The 5,732-nt window shown below is 35.9% G+C and overlaps 1 non-coding gene across 1 annotated transcript; it reads right to left on the reverse strand.

Moving 5' to 3' along the window:
• Positions 1-4,737: 4,737 nt before the first annotated feature.
• Positions 4,738-4,869, reverse strand: LOC126016595 (small nucleolar RNA SNORA51). The gene has a single exon (XR_007498386.1). It is a non-coding gene; the product is annotated as a small nucleolar RNA SNORA51 (small nucleolar RNA).
• Positions 4,870-5,732: the final 863 nt, after the last annotated feature.

Genomic DNA, 5,732 nt, shown 5'->3' on the forward strand with positions numbered 1-5,732 from the left:
TGCTAGTAAATTGACAACACATGGGAATTCTCAGTGCATTTTCTATTCCAAAATCTAGATAACCCATTCCAGTGCTCTTTGCAATATGGCCCAATATTATTATATCATATCCCTGACAACATTTGACTAACTTCCACGTTGGCATCTACGTGGGAGAGGTATATCCATGTAGGAAAGGTGTTCTTTCTGATGTTCTGTTATGGACATGAACCCCATAACTATCCCTGGTATTTCTATTCATGGTATAAAAAGCAATTGCTTGTGGGACACAATACTTATATTTTGTGATGATCCCATCTAACCTTTTGGATGTTCTTTAGAATGATTGTGAGAAAAAAAAACCTCTCCCTCTCAATTTTGAAGGCTGTTCCTTTATTTATATCTAAGTTGTAGTGATGGAAGAGAAGGAAGAAGATGGCATCTATGTTGTAATAACATGTACACTACAATTTTGGACAATCACTCTATAACTGACCCTAATTTTTGCTACCATAAAAGGTCAAAAATGTACTATGGCATATTTTTTTGAGAGTTCAGTAATTCTCCCTAAACTACCACAATTTATTTCAGATGGAAGCTGACTCTGTAGATAATCTCTAGCAAAATATTCTGGTCATTTTTATTCATTTCGCTCGTTTTCTAGTCCTCTCATATCGTCCCCCTTCTCATTTCTTCTTTTTTTTTTTTTTTTTTTTTTGGCTTTTGGGCCACACCTGGTAATGCTCAGGGGTTACTCCTGGCACTGTGCTCAGAAATTACTCCTGGCTCAAGAGAACATATGGGACACCAGGGATCGAACTCAGGGCTGTCCTGGGTCAGCCATGTGCAAGGCAAATGCCCTACCGCTGTGCTATTGCTCCATCATCTCTTCTCTTATTTTTCTCTCTTCCTCTTTTTATTATTATTATTATTATTATTATTATTAACTTATTACATTAGCTCAGTATATGAACTTGGTTTGTCCTTAATAACAATGAGACATCTTTCCTTAGCCACACACAACACTCCTCTTAGTATTATTTGTGGGTTTCCAGGATATTCTCATTTTGATGTCAAGATATTGGCCTCTATGGCACTTTCAGTTATCTAATGATTTCAAATGGGACTCCAGAGCCCCTGCAGTACAAGCACTGCCAGGAGTGCAGTAAAATCCTGAAATTTATACCAAATCCTAATATAAGAATTTTGAGATGACCTGTTTGGTGCCTATGAGCAATTGACAAAACTTAACCTTACATTTTATATACAGTCACAGTCCTGTGTTCTAATTAGAATGGAAGTTGTATTTTTTGGGATAAAAGAATATTGGATTACAAATAGCCAGTGCTTGACCCAAGTTTCAGGGAGAACAAATGGTTTGACTTCCTGGAAAAGTGCCTTTTTTATTATGAGTTTTTCTTTGAGTAAGAAGAGGCTTACATTCTTTGGGGGAAAAGTATCATCTATAACTTAGATTTTTTTTTATAGGCTGTTCTTAAATAATTTGGGCTGCCATTTATGTTGTTTAAGTGGGACATGTTGTATTGTTACTGGAAGTGAGTTTAATTTTTCCATCAGATAATTGAATTATTCTGAAGCTGAATGCAGGCTTTATGCAAAGCAATATATAAGCTTGTAAACTGGCAAATGAGGGAGTGACTAAGAATACATTTCCTATAAACGTCATAGTATTCTAGGAGTTTAAAATGTGAGTTCTTATTACAGACATCTTTTGTAGACCACAGACTTAATTGATAATATCTGACGGATATCCCCATATGCAAAGTCATTTGAGAGATGAACGCATCTCAGTTTGCATTTGAACTAATGACATTTATCTCGGAGTCCTCTGTATATAGGAATGCTGGTCCTGCTATTGCCAACTCCCTACAGTAGGAGGCGCTGTGAAATACTGTTTTCGGAAATTGCTTCACAAATGACCAAATAATTTCCAACATATATCAATTAAGACCCAACAGACTTCTGGCTTGAATTTGGGGCACCAGTAGTAGAGTGTGTGTCTTCCACTCATAAGGCTGCAAGTTCGATCCTCAGCACCACTCCACATTGCTTGTGATAGCAGTGATATTGCTGTTGTGTTGTGGTCCCAGATGCTGTAAGCGTACATTCTGCTGTCCCACAATCTAGTGTGTGTGAGCAGCACAATAAGTGTGTGACTTTCTCCCTTCTCCCATCACACACACAACTCACAACCTGCAGCACCAAGTACAGTGTGTGATCACGGGACATTGTAACGATACACAAATTACTGTGCTGGTGGGCAGAGGAATAGCAGAAGTGTTCTAAAAGTCACATATCTTCCCAAGTGGAACATTTTTCTTGGATGTGAACGTACCAGACTTAAAAACATTTTTCAATTTTCTCACTGCATAGATAAGGTTATTTATGAAATTACATTGTCCTCACCTCTTTTTTATTTTTAATGGAAGGAAGAATAGTGAAAAAGTAATATATATATATATATATACATATATATCTTTAATATACTTATCCCTATTTGTACTGAGATATCATGGATATATTACTCTGTAATAATACTTTCCTGTTTTAATAAGGAAGCAGTTTATGTAAGGATTGCTACATTTCTTCTGTTTTGCCTTTGGTAGTTTGCCCATTATCTGCTTATTTTTGTTTCTGTTTTTCTCTCTGGAACAACTAAAATATTTGATGATTATCTTATAATTAATGATAGAAGAGAAAATGTACTTTAATTAGGGAAAACATATAATGGGAACCGAAATCAACTAGGGAACTTATAGAAAAGTAGTTTCTAAGTATCTAATCATTGATTCTAGTAAATCTTTGGATAATGGTGTCAGGAAATTTGTCTTATAATCTTGCCATGAGCCAGTAAATATTTGCTAAGAACTTTTGCTGCATTTCTGGGCTTCTATTGTTGTTTAATGGCTGTGAGAATCATGGATTTTAAGTGAAGATATATTGGGAGGTGTTACTTTGGTGTGGGATTACTAGTCTTACAGAGGACAGAACTTTTAAAAATGGATTTGGTTAAACTAGCGTTTAGAATACAAAAGGAATAAAATAATATTAGTTTTTAAGAGGTGTCCACATTGTTTTTTAAAATGACTGAACTAATTAACATTGCGACCAACAGGAAATAAGGATTCTATTTTTCCTATATCCACGACAACAGCAGTTGGCTTTATTCTTTTCTTCCTGTGTACCATTATCACAGGTGTGAGTGAGATGCTATAACATGTTTATCTTGATCTGTATTTCCCTGATGATACATGATGGAGACTATAACTTTACTTAAATTATACTGTAAAGCTATAGTAATGAAGACAATATGGTACAGAAATGAAGACAGACTCAGATCAGTGGAGTGGAATTAAGTCAGAATTAGAGCTTTCTAGTATATACTTAAGTATAAGTATAACCCCCTCAATTTTACCCTAAAAATTGGGAAAACTTAGTGACTCGAGTATAAGCTGAGGTGGAAAATGCAGCAGCCACCGGTAAATTTCAAAAATAAAAATATATACCCCCAAAATTACAACAATTGAGAATCAGTAAATAAATATACATGATTACATTGACAATACATGATTGTTTGATATACTGTGTACCATTAACATATCGCATTAACTCATAGTATTCAATGGCAACTTTAATAAGGTGAATGACCATTTAAGCCAGGAAAGCATTGTAAATAAATGGTTAAAACCCTGAATCCTTATATTTCAAAACCCCGGATTATAAGGATTCAGGATTTATAAACATTTATTTACATGAGTTTCTGCATTACATGGGTTTTTCACTTAATTAAATGTGCCATTAAATATTGTGGGTTAAATAGTTCAGTGGCATCCAGTTCAGTTCAGCTGCCTACCTGTTCAACTCAGCCACAACTTGTGGACTGAGCTGAAGCATCATCCCCTCCAACAGACAGGAAGCAGAAGATGACTGGACACTACATGCATTTGATTCAATGCGCTGTATGATCCGCGTTCAGGTTTTTGGCACAAAATTTGTGCCAGAAAAACTCTGCTTATACTTGAGTATATAGTAAAGGAGCTAAGATTATGAAGGCACCGCATGGAAAACCTCCTCAACAAATGCTGTTGAAATAGCTGATTAGTCACATGTGAAGAAATGAATTCTGACCCCAGTTTCATACCACATATAAAAGTCAATTCAAAAGGAATGAAAGAGACATTGAGACCATAACTCATGGAGGAAAGCATGGGCAGAATCCTTTATGACATTGAACCTAGAAACATAATGGGAGACTCAATGCCATTGGCTTAGCAAAGGGAGATTCCAATCATGAGACTTAGGTAGCACAATCATGAGATTTCAGTAGCACAAAAGAAATGATGACTAGAATACAAGAACTTGGAGGAAATATGTAACCACCACTTATATAAAGCACCTGTAAACCAAAACAACCAACAAACCAATCCCAGAGCCCAAAGGATAGCAGTGGGTATAGCACTCATCTCACTTGCAGCTAATCCTGTTGAATCCATAGCACTGTATATGGTGCACATTTGTACACCCTTGGGGTGTAATCATAATGACTCCTGAATACAGAGCTAGGTATAAGTGATAAGCCCTGATTTACATGATCTCACTCCAAAATAACAGATCAAAAAATTTGAGAAGAAATAAACAGATACTTCCTTAAAGAAGACTTATGGGTAGAGAGTCGGTAAAATTTAAAAAAAGTTCTCCAGCACACACCATTTAAATGGGACATCATTCTTTTTTTTTTTTGGTCCCCCAATTCACAATACAGACCAGGCAAAGGGCCTGTGTTGAGGTGATATGGGGTGCATTTACTGTACCTCCTCTTTCTTTACAGTCAGTGTAAAGAACACAGCCTGTGGTAAGAATTGGGAGGCCTTATCTTATCTTATCTTTTCTTTTTTTTTTGATTTTTTAATATATAAAATCCTTCACCAATGCAGCATTCCCATGACCATCCCAAGTGTCCTTCCTCCCCACCCAACACTGGCCTGTACTCTAGACAGGCTTTCTACTTCCCTCATTCAACCACATTTTGTTATGACATCACTCTTATTTCAATTTCTGTGGTCTAGTCTTTTTGATTTTTTTTTGTTTAGACAATTAAAATGCCACCATTATGTCTTTGGAGACCTTGATCTTGGTGAGCGCCTTTGGTGGGATTATACATTGATGGCACAGCATGTAGTAAACTGAAAGAGTGAACCAGAATATGGAAGGACATTTCTGTCAGGTAACACATTTTAACAATGAGTACCATTGGTAGAAATCAGTTCAGCAAGATTAATTTTTGTACCTGGGCTTCTCAAGGCCTCTTGATTATTTTATTTAATTAGTGTTGTGCATAAATATTTCCATTATTTTAAATACTGTGGCCAATTAAAGACGTGGTTGTTGTGATTTGTCACTTTATCTCGAGATAGGCTAGACCTAATTTTAATCAATCTCTTGATAGCGAAGCCCTAAAACATTGATTTTGTGGGATTCCATATGTTATAGGTATTGAAGTAAAAAAAAAATCATCTTGCTTTTTAAATATGGATCTTCTGCATGTACCAAATGTACTGCATCTCACTAGCACACACTGTCTTTACTTGAATCTTTGGGTGAACATCTACTTCTTTTATAAGCTAAACATAGGTCCTTTTCCTGGAGATCCGGCAGAACAACAAAAATCAATTTGATCTGGCCTCTAAAACCAGTGTCATTTTGATAAATGATCCAAATTAAGCTGAGATTTC

The sequence above is a fragment of the Suncus etruscus genome, chromosome 8, assembly GCF_024139225.1.
Source record: "Suncus etruscus isolate mSunEtr1 chromosome 8, mSunEtr1.pri.cur, whole genome shotgun sequence".
Classification (NCBI taxonomy): Eukaryota; Metazoa; Chordata; class Mammalia; order Eulipotyphla; family Soricidae; genus Suncus; species Suncus etruscus.